This window comes from Poeciliopsis prolifica, unplaced genomic scaffold (genome assembly GCF_027474105.1).
Source record: "Poeciliopsis prolifica strain line A6 unplaced genomic scaffold, Auburn_PproV2 SCAFFOLD154, whole genome shotgun sequence".
Lineage (NCBI taxonomy): Eukaryota > Metazoa > Chordata > Actinopteri > Cyprinodontiformes > Poeciliidae > Poeciliopsis > Poeciliopsis prolifica.
In genome coordinates this window covers 141,626-153,201 of record NW_026562529.1, presented here as the reverse complement: position 1 = coordinate 153,201, position 11,576 = coordinate 141,626, and the positions used below count along the sequence as shown (strand labels likewise).

The 11,576-nt window shown below is 47.8% G+C and overlaps 2 pseudogenes; one reads left to right on the top strand and one right to left on the bottom strand.

Moving 5' to 3' along the window:
• Positions 1–2,235: 2,235 nt before the first annotated feature.
• On the bottom strand, positions 2,236–5,135 carry LOC129356030 (opsin-5-like; annotated as a pseudogene).
• Positions 5,136–5,305: 170 nt separating this feature from the next.
• LOC129356029 (serum response factor-like) lies at positions 5,306–9,611 on the top strand (annotated as a pseudogene).
• The last annotated feature ends 1,965 nt before the right edge of the window (positions 9,612–11,576 follow it).

Here is an 11,576-nt window from a genome sequence, read left to right as displayed (position 1 = left end):
AAACGTCCCATCGAAAAGATCAGCACATGTGAGGTCACATGTGGGGTTCCCCAAGGCTCCTCCTAGGACTCCTCTGATTCAATATCTGAGCTCCCACCGGCCCAGGTTGCAACAGGGTCTCAGCAGGTCGGCCCAGTTCGGCCCAGTCCGCCACAAATCTGTCGATGAGCCAGGAATCCACAAGCGGCAGAAATCCTGTTATCACCGGTAAATCCAGGGCGAATACCGCCGGGGTGTCCCGGTATTCTCATCAAGAATATTTGATCAATGGCATTGAGAGACCGATTGACCGGATCCATAATTTGTAGATTGGAGGGTGTACGAAGAAAGACTCCAAAAAAATAGAAAAACAGAAAACGACACAAAACAGAGCAGGAAAGAAGCATCTGCCTTCACTGAGAGCAAGAGAGACTCTAGTTCTATAGCTCTACATCTATAGAACTAGAGCTCTAGATCTATAAATCTAGAGCTCTATATCTATAGAACTATAGCTCTAGATCTATAGAACTAGAGCTCTAGATCTAAAGATCTAGAGCTCTAGTTCTATAGCTCTAGTTCTATAGAACTATAGCTCTACATCTATAGAACTAGAGCTCTAGATCTATAGATCTAGAGCTCTAGTTCTATAGATGTAGAGCTATAGATCTATAGAACCATAGCTCTAGATCTATAGAACCATAGCTCTAGATCTATAGAACCATAGCTCTACATCTATAGATCTGAGCTCTAGTTCTATAGATGTAGAGCTATAGATCTATAGAACCATAGCTCTAGATCTATAGAACTATAGCTCTAGATCTATAGAACTATAGCTCTAGATCTATAGAACCAGAGCTCTAGATCTATAGAACCAGCTCTACTGATAGAATAGAGCTCTAGATCTATAGAACCATAGCTCTAGATCTATAGAACTATAGCTCTAGATCTATAGAACTATAGCTCTAGATCTATAGACCATAGCTCTAGATCTATAGAACTAGAGCTCTAGATCTATAGAATAGAAGAGCTCTAGATCTATAGAACCAGAGCTCTAGATCTATAGAACTAGATAGAACTCTCTAGATCTATAACTAGAGCTCTAGATCTAACCTGCTGGTTCTGTTGTTGCATCAGAACCAGAACCTTCCTTTCAGGGCAAAGCAGCTGAGTCTTTGATGAATGTAGAATTGACCGACATATTGATCATGTATTGATGATTGTAATGATTAGTTTCTACACTCATGATGCAATCAGAGTCTTTCCAGCTCAGCCTGTTCCTGATTCTTTAGCGGAACAGAAGACCCACTGATGAAGGTAAAGATGATGAAGATCTCAAGCCCAGTTCCTGAAAATCAGGCCCACAGCATGATCATCCCTCCACCAAACTTTAGACACAATGCAGTCCTACGTTCAACCAATCTTTATTTTATAGCCCTGTTACACAAGAACAGGCAAAAGCAGTGAAATAATAGAATTCAAACCCAACGAGACAGGAACCAGCAGAACCCGAGGCAGTGGAATGACAGGTTGTATTTTCTAGAGACGGAGCCCAGGGAAGCATAAGAAAGACTTGGGCCCAAAAGGGAACCATGGGGTACCCCAAACTTCAGAGGAGGAAAATTGATCTAACCAGACAGAAAAGACATTTAAAGGGCCAGTATTCTGTGTTTTCCAGCCACATGCTGCCATTTATTGCCTGATCCAATTGCTGTTCCCTTCAGTTGGTATAAATATGCTGCATTGATCCAAAATGACTTGAGAGAAATTTGATTTGATAATTTAGCACCTGGAAATTGGGCCTCTGTCTCTTTAACAGTTCCTGCTCTTTCTCTCCTCAACATTTAACATTTTTATCAGCGTTGCTCTACGCAGCAGCTCCTGTAATGAACTCAGCAGATGTTTACTAATTGCTGCTGGCTAGTCTGAAGGAGGAGCTGTGCCTTGAAGGCGGAGCTAGGTCCACCTTGGCGTTTTGCACAGCTGAAGGAAGGGATTTCTCCAACATGAACAAATCAAGGGAACACTTCAGGTTTCAGTCTGACATGCTGTAAAGCTAAAATTTTACACGATACTGTCCCTTTAAGTGTGACTGGTCACTTCACTCAGCAGGGAATCGCATCATCATTTGATGATCAGAGCCAGACCAAAAGCTTCTCAATAAAACTCAGTCTAAAGGTTGGAGAACCTGAATCTGAGCCGCTAAAGGTAAATCTTTACCTGACCTCTTCAAATCATTTGGTATTTTTATAGACTGCCTCTAGATGGGGTTAAAGGTCAAAGCAACTTGGTTCTTCTGTTCTGAAGGCCCAGAGGATGGAAATGTCCCCGGATCATTGTCGGTTAAGGTCGGACAGAGTTGCAGCATCAGAGTTCAGGTGGCTGGTCAGAGTCTGACGCACTCGAACTCAGAGCTGGCCTCGTGCGCAGCGGCCATGTTGATGAAAAACACCCCCTTGGCGTCAGCTGGTGCGGTGCCAGGCGGTGGCGTCTCCTTGCCACTGCCTGGGGTGGCAGCCTGAGGGCTCTGGTTCATCGGGGAGTACGTCTTTTCACAGCGGTTCAGGGGACCTTTGAGTCTGGCTCTTCCTGCAGCGTAGCGGCCGTGACCTTCTGCCTTTGGTCTGAAGCGCTTCAGCCTGATGGCGTCTTTGGCATTCTGGGTGCAGGGAAGCAAGATGGCCACGTCTTTACGGAACTTGGAGCTGAGGCCGAAGTAGATCAGGGGGTTGTAGAAGCTGGCGGACTTAGCGAAGAGGCGGGTGAAGATGCTGGTCAGGTTGGGCACATGGAAGCCGCAGGCGGACCACATGGAGACCACCGCATAGGGAGACCAGGCCAGGATGAAGGCCGTGCAGATCACTATGGAGACCTGGAGGAGGAGACCAGAGCCGTTAGACCTGCCGACTCGCAGAGACTCGGAGACTGGTAGGAACTCACGATGGTGACATCTCTCTCGATCTTCCTCTGCCGGTCGGTCAGGTCTCCGTTGGCAGAAAGGGCGTTGCCCCTCTTCACCGTGTTGATGATGGACACGTAGCAGAAGAGCATGATGAGGACCGGCACGAAGAAGCAGAAGACGAAGATGGAGACGATGTAAGAGCGGTAGACGGCAGAGTAGCTGGCTTTGGACCAGTCGATCTCACAAGTACCGTACCCCCGATCTGCAGAGCAGCAGCTGTGAGGGGCAGCGCCGGAGGTGGGTTTGGATCAGAACCGGGTTCTTACCTGTGTAGCTGCCCCAGCCTAACAGCGGTGCTGCGGACCAGAACCCAGCCGTTACCCAGACGTAGAGCAGAGACGAAGACAGAGCTCCTGGTGATGCGATGAGCTGAAACACAAGACAGACCTACAGGGTCAGAAGCACCTTCCAACCGAGGTTCTGAAAGTGCCGAGATGAGTTCTGGTGGGCCCAGACCTCTGTTGGGATGGCACCCCTTAATGTAGCGGGTGAAGCTGATCACCGTTAGGGTGTAGATGCTGCTGAGACCAAACACCAGCGTGAAGAACCCATCCACCTGAAAGAAAACCACAGAGGATTCCTTTCTACCGGAAGGACAGAGGAGTCCATCTACTCCAGTAGAGATACCTGGCAGGTCCAGATGGAGGAGACAAGGTGGCTGCTGTCCTGGAAGACGTTGAAGATCTCAATGATGCCTCTGGAGTAGCCAAACACGGAAATGCTGGCATCAGAGACGGCGAGGTTAAAGGTCAGGTAGTCAGTGGGCTGCAGAGACCTTCTCTGTCTCAGGAGGACAAAGAGGACGATGCTGTTCCCAAACCAGGACATCCAGCCTGGGGACAGAGAGGACAGCAAACTCACCAATCAGGGTCAGTCAGCAAGCTGCAGAGGACCGCGAATGTTGGACTGAGGTCCAGAATGTTCCTCTGGTCCAGAACCCACCCAGCAGCAGGAGGTAGACCCCGATGATGGTCTCTCCCTGGTCAGATAGAGGCGGGTCCCTGCCCTCCCCTGTGCTGAAGCTGTGATTCTTCCAGGCGGGTCCGGCTCCGGCTCCGGCTCCGGGTCCGGCTCCGGCTCGGCGGCATTGCTAAGGGACATGTTGTCGTCTGGGGTCTGACGGTCCTTTCAGCAACGGCTCTGCTGGTAATCTGAGGTAAATTTAGCGGCTGATCCTGGTTCAGCTCCCAGCTGGCGTAGAACCAACGCCCAGTCGGGGAGGTCACAGGTCAGGTCACCATGGAAACCAATCTCTGATTGGCTGGATGATCAGGTGGAACTTCCAGGTCTGCTGTGCTTCCTGTCTGGGTCAGAAACACCTGAAGTCAGATCAGCAGCAGGTTGATCTGCTGAAACGTCCTAAAATTTGAGGGAAAGAAAATAAGAACCAAAGGAAAGCAGGTGAAATGAGAGAAGATCAATCATATCAGATACAATATTTAGAACATAACACAGGAAGCAGTGATTTTTGTGATGATGAAGACTCAGTAGAACACACTATGAAACAGCAAAACCTTGAAAAGATTAGAGAAGAACAAATTGAAGAGTTGGAGAATGTGATGGCCAAATCCATGGCCACACCCTGATGTCAACAAGAAGTGCTAATTGGATTACACCAATAGTTCCTGCAGGCAGGGGGATATAGTAGTTTGTTTGGATAAGTTTTGTATTTAAAGAAAATATTAGTATTTGAAGTTTGTTTTTGATTTTCATTTTTGGATCTTTAGTTTAGCCAAACTTAGCTGTATTATTCGTTTTGTGTTATTTGTATTTGTTTAGTTACCCCTATTGTGTCATGGTCTGATCAGCCAGTATATAAACCCCTGTGTGTCATTTCTTTGTTAGGTCAGTTATGTTTGTTGTGCAGTTAGTTTGGTTACACTTTTGCCTGAGTTCAGTTTTGTTCCTTTGACCTCTTTTATGAGCTCAGTTTATTTTTTGTCATTTATGATTTTGGGTTAAAATAAAAACCCTATTTTTCTAAATACATCTTGTGACTCCTCCTGTTTAACTCGGTCCATCACAGAGAAAAAGAAACGCTCTCCCTTTATATTGGAATTTCTTTAGAATAACAATAATTTATCATAGTTATAATAACTTCGTTGAGTTATTATTACAACTTTATTTTTGGGTATCTAAAGTAGCAGTTAGAAAACTGATTCACGCTCCTGACCTTTAGGTGGCAGTAATGCAGCATTAAGTTGTTTGTCAACCACAAGAAGACGAAGAAAAATTCTCACAGGAAGTGCCGCGGTCTGTTGCTAGCGGCGCTGTTAGCTCCGGTGTCCGGCCCGAGCGCTCGGAGCCCCGGGAAGCGAACCTAATCTGTCCAGAATGAGAACTTGGAGCGCCGAAAAACCCAACTGAATTTGTCCCGAATCAGAGGTATGGGTCCCGAGAGACGGCCTGAACTCTGCCCAGCCGGGGGGCTCTGAGCCGGGGAACGGAACCGACCCCGTCCGGCCAGAGCTTCGAGCTTTTGGGAGAACCTACAGCCGTCGGAAGGCAGGAAGGCTGAGCGCCGTGATGGCGACCAGAAACCGGGGCAGGTAACGGTAGTGTCGCGGTGGCTCCGCTGGACCCGAACGGCCCGGACAGGAGGACGGACGGGTGAACCTTTCGAGGACCTGGAGTTCAGCACCGAGGTGGTCTACAGCGGCTCGGATCAGGACTCGGAGTCCGGGGACGATGAGGACGCCGTGGGTTCCGGCGGGGACCGGAGGGGCGTGAAGCGGGAGCGGAGCGAGGACGGCCAATCCAGCAGGTCCTCCGGGGGCCCGAACCGGACTTACAGCGGCGGAAACCCCGCACGGTCAGGAGCCAAGCCCGGCAAGAAGACCCGAGGCCGGGTCAAGATCAAGATGGAGTTCATCGACAACAAGCTGCGGCGGTACACGACGTTCAGCAAGAGGAAGACCGGCATCATGAAGAAGGTGAGTCCGGAGGAATTCACGGGAAAGCCCGGTTCAACACACCGGTTCAGGATCCGGTTCAGGACCCGGTTCATGACCCGGTTCAGGACCCGGTTCAAGATCCGGTTCAAGATCCGGTTCAGGTCCCGGTTCAGGACCTGGTTCAGGACCCGGTCCGTTGATACTAAGACGTGACCTGATTGTCCAACCCAGAGACACCTGAGGAGACACAGAAACAGGAGGTGTGTGGAGGTTCTGTGGTTCTGAGTTGGCAATGAATCAAGAAATAATGCCAGTTGATCAGAACCGGGTCAGGTTCTGTCCCGTCTCTAGTTCTGGTTCTGACCCGTCTGCAGGCCTATGAACTGTCCACCCTGACCGGGACCCAGGTTCTGCTGCTGGTGGCCAGTGAGACGGGTCACGTTTACACGTTCGCCACCAGGAAGCTGCAGCCCATGATCACCTCGGAGACCGGCAAGGCGCTGATCCAGACCTGCCTCAACTCGCCCGACTCGCCGCCGCGCGCCGACCGTCCGGCGACCAGCGCATGAGCGCCACCTTCAGGAGACCGACCTGACCTACCAGGTGGCCGAGGCGGACGCCGCCGCCGAGGGCGCCAAGGTACATGGGACGGATCGGCAGGTCGGGGCCCCGGTTCTGTTCACGGCATCTGTTGTGTCTCGGTAGGACCAGGTGAAGCCTGCCTCCTCGTCCTCCGGCCCCTGCAGAGCGGCGCCCCCTCCTGGCAGCCTCCGGCCACCTCCAGCAACGGCGCGGTGCTGAAGACTCCTGCAGGTGTGGTTCTCCCTGGAGGACTCACCTTGATGTCAGGTAGGAGGGCGTGGTCTCTTCTAACCAATCATAAGCTGCCTGGCTGCTGAGACATTAGACAGGAAGTGATGCGGAGGTAGGTTCTGGATCAGATCCTGTCTTCTCAGCTGTTCTCTGCTGTTAATGTTGCTCTGTGGCTCCGCCCCCTCCCTTCACCTGTCCACAGGTCCCCAGCTGCCCCCTGGAACCCACACCATCCCCCTCAGCCAGCTGCAGGGCCCCGCCCCCACAGCGACGCTTCAGTCTCCGCCCACTCAGCCGGCCACGCTGCTCCGCCTCCCTGCTACCGTTTCTCTGACAGGTCATTCAGGCCCCGCCCCTTCTCTCTGAGTGGCTCATGGTAACAGGTTGAAGGGTTTTTATTGGTCCAAACCAGCTCAGGTCTACTGAACCAGTTTTTCTTCTGGGATTTGTTTTCAATGTTTTTATTTTATTTGATAGATTTACATAACAGTACAAACACAGCATCCATTGTGGTGTGATGTCCGCCAGGGATTCCAGACACTGAGACAGTTCATCACATTAACACATAAGAGCATGTCAGCTTTGGTATTGGTCTGATCTATTGTTTGACTTCATTTTCAAATATGGAAAGAAATGCTTTTTAATTAGTGTAACAACATTTATGAATGTGCCATTTGGCTAAGAGTATAATAAGATTAATAATATAAAAATGTGTTATCAATAACGGTGTTCCAATAAGATGCCACATATGGAGTTGATACAACATCGTTCTGAAATAATGAGCGAATACGTCGGTTGCTATTACGAGTTGAGGAGAAACAGATTTGACCAATTCCTAGTTTGGTTGGATTGAAAGGAAAGACAGTGTTGGATTTTTCCTATTCAACATTTCAATAAAGTAACTGCTCCAGCAGGATTGCATTTACTACAATATTAAACTCACTACCAGGAATTATAGCGCCGCATCCTGTAATAAAATCATGATAAGTCTTTAAAGATCCATCACACTTGAACAACCGATGAACTAAAACCATGTTGTGTGTGAACCAATTTTGTTTTGATGCAAAATGTCTTTATTGTTCCAAATGTAACCTGTGGAGAGAAATTGTGCTTGTAATCAATGACCAAGAAAGAAGCCTCTGTTGATGAAAACTGAATAGTTTTGAGGGAATTTTTTCAACATTATAATCGCAAACTAAGATGAAATTCAGATCATGTAATGAAGACAAAGTTTGGTATGAAGTTCCAAACTGAAAATGGATTCCTGATTAATTGTTTCAGCCAGTTTATTTTGAATGTATTATTTAAAGTGTCAAAGTCTAAAACGTTGAGGCCACCCTTTTTCATAGGAATTCATAATAACTGATTTTTTAACAGAATGAGTTTTGTTATTCCAAATAACATTAAAAAGCATCTTGTCAATATCTCTGAAAAGCTTTTTGTTGATAAATGTAAGACGGGTTGACCGGGTTCGACCTCAGCGATAAATCTCTCTTGCTGTTAATAGCGGAGTTAAAATTCAGGAGAAACCTGCAGTCTCTGTTTTTGTAATGATTCCTGGAACAAGGAGCTAACCCTGCTAACTCTGGTTGTCAGATTATTAAAATGTATTATTATAAAGTACATCTCTAGTGTTAGAATTATTGTAGGTTCCTGACCTTTGACCTGTTCTGGCCCTGCTGTCTCTGGTCCATGTGAACTCGAGTCTGGTTCTGGTTCTGTCTGTTCTGCAGGAGCTGGAGTCTCTCAGCAGCTGCAGACCATTCAGGTTCAGCCCAGCAGTCAGCAAACGTCCAATCACAGCGGCTCTGACACATGCAGCCCCGCCTCCTCCACAGGTAAGCCCTCGCCCACAGCCAGGTGTTCAGAGAGAAAAAGATTTTTATTGTGACAGGGCTCTTGATCTGCTTCCTGTCTGTCTTGGCAGCTGGTCTCTCTGTGGTCTCTCCTTCCTCCTCCTCTTCCTCTGCGGCGGGTCACATGATGTACCCCGGCGGTCCCACGGTGATGTACGCCACGCCCAGCCCCTCTCTGGCCGACGGCGGCTTGGCCGTCCTCAACGCCTTCCCCCCCGGCCACGCCCCGCCCCACGACCCAGGTACGATCCGTTCACGTTCGGGCCGAGTCGGGTCAGAACCAGAACCGGAACCAGAATTGTGATTGGTGCCTGCGGTTCTGTGTGACAGGTACGGTCCAGCAGGTCTTCCTCACATCTCTTCCTCCGGTTGCTGCTCAGATCCAGTTTCTGCCGTGCAGCTGCACCCGGTAACACACACACACACACACACACACACACACACACACACTCTCTCTCTCTCTCTGGTACCTATGGAACCGGGTTGAACTGAACTCAGAACCAGAACTCTGACGGCTGCTTGTTTGTCCAGATGGTGATCGGCGGCGGCGGCGGCGGCGGCGGCGGCGGCGGCGGCATCGCGGAGCTTCAGGTGCTCAGTCTGGACGTTTCACCAGTCCAAGGAGGACTGAAGGTCATGTGACCTCATGACCTGACGTTCCTTAGTGTCACATGATGCAGGTTCCATCTGAAGGAGTCCTTTCCATTGGACGGATGACTATGGAAATTTTAAAGGAAGTTTTCAAAATAAAAGCCTCGATAGAGGCTGGAAAATGATGTCATCATGATGTCATCATGATGTCATCATGATGTCATCATGATGTCAGGCTGCGACAGACCTGAAGATGAGCAAACTTTATTTACACACTGCTGTTTGACGAACAACGCACCTGAAACTAGCAGAGACCCAGTTCAGAACTGGTTCAGGGACTGGGAGGAACTGGTTCTGAAGCGGTTCTGATCCGTTTCTGACTGCTGAGTGAGGAAGAGCAGCTTCACTGGTGATGCAGCAGAACGGATCAGTGCATGGTTCTGATCATTCTTGTGTGGCCCGGTTCTGACCCAAACAGCTGATCAGGTTTACATGAAGACTGTTGTTGTGTTTTTACTGAAAAAAAAGTTTTTATTGCTTCTGGAAACTTCTTCAGGCTCTTCGTTTGTTTCTTCTCTGAGGCTCTGATTGGTTGTTAATACGGTTACCAGAGAACTCAGCGAGTTGAATGCTGACCTTTGACCTAATTTAGAGGAACACCAACGGCAGAACTCAGTGCTGGACAGGCAGACATGTTAACATAGATAGTCATCAGGTAGATCTGCTGTACAGATGAAGAACTTTGCATTCTAGATGTAAAGAGCCAGGATGGATCTGTGAAGTTCACAATTCAGAGACTGAGACAAAAGTCAGGGAGCAAAAACGTCTTCAATCCGTCTGCAGACAGCAAGAATACATGACATCAGGCGAAAACCAAAGTCTGCTCTCACAAACTCAGAGTTACATCGTTGCTTTATTCACCTCTCTGCTGACAGATTTCATCTTCAAGGACCAGACAGGAAAACACGAAACAGTTTCAGCTCAGTCACTATCAGATCTACAGGATGTGGAAACTAAACAGTCTGTCTGGGAAACTTCAGCAGACAGTTCAGTTAGTTTGTACACCCTCTGCAGCCGCATGAAAAACATCTCCACTGTGATACAATTACATTTATGTGATACATAAAAAACACTGTACAAGGCAAATAAAACATTTTCTCCTTAAAGAAAAATCTACTGAGCCTTTTTCTCTAGTGGGTAGCAAAGAAATAACTTAAGTAAATGAAACCTAGAAATGATAAAATGAAGTAAACTGCTAGAAGACAGTTGAGAAACACAAAACCTGAGTCTATATTTGTCATTAAGCAATGATCCAGATATCAACATCACAGGAGTTTCAGCAAGTGTTTTGTCCTCTGGTGATATTAAGCTCAGCCAAAACCTGAAAATGGAAAAATGTTACACTTCTAAACAAAAATAAAAGTCCAAAGTGTCAATTTATTTGCACTTGGGATAATGAGAAAACCTTTGGTGCTGCAAAATAAACTCAATCTCACCATCAGGGAATTATGGGTTATGAAGTATGGCATCCTTAATCCGTGAGGGTGTTGTTCTGCAGTGATGTCCGGCCTGACATGTTCTCCATGCTGCCTCGGCTCGGCGGACCTCCTCCTGACTGGGCCGTCGGTGCTATCCCTGTTTTGTCAGGGATACTTTGTTGGGATCCCCTTGCTGGGATTCTGGGCTGGTCCCCTCTGATTTCCCAGTGAACTTCTGGCCAGGTGGACTCAGGTGGATTTAAGAAAATCCACAACCTTCACTGCAGTCGTCAGTTCTTCTGCCTGAAATATTTCAAAAACACAAAACTTGCGTTACAGTAGATCCTTTCTGCCAGCAGCTGTTGGACCATCAAACTGTTTACATCCCTTCTGTCATTTGCTCTTATTTTCTCATTTTTAAGTGTTTCAGCTGTTACTGCATATCTGCTTTGTTTACTGCACTGGTTCTGTAACCAGTATGTTGCAGAACATTAATGTTCAGTAAACATTGTGTACATTTCAGTCATCCCACCCAGCAGCACATTCCTTCAGTTTGATATTTCTATTTCTGATAACTTTACTGTGTTTTTAAGTTATAACATCGTACACTCTTTGATCTTTGTGTCAACTTATATCTGTTGGGCAAAAATATCAATTTCTATGTTAGTGTAACACAAGCCTCTGTTTCCTTCCCAACATGGCTGATTCAGCAGCCGCGTTATGATGTCGCCTGCTTCAGGTTGGCGGCAAGATGGCGGACAGAGCAGCTGCATGACAATGAGCTCTGGGTAGCAAGCTCCTTCAATTAGCAGTTGAACGTCTAAGAACAGGGCCAGCCCAAGGCATGAGCAAACTAAGCGACCCGGGCCGGTCCAGTTCAGCCAAACATTTAAGCTGCGTGTTTGTGTGAAACTGAATTTAAACTTGAAATGAATTGATTCTGATGGTGGCTCTGAATATTTCTGAGGTATTTTAGCTTCAAAATGCTGTTTGATAAGGTTTGATA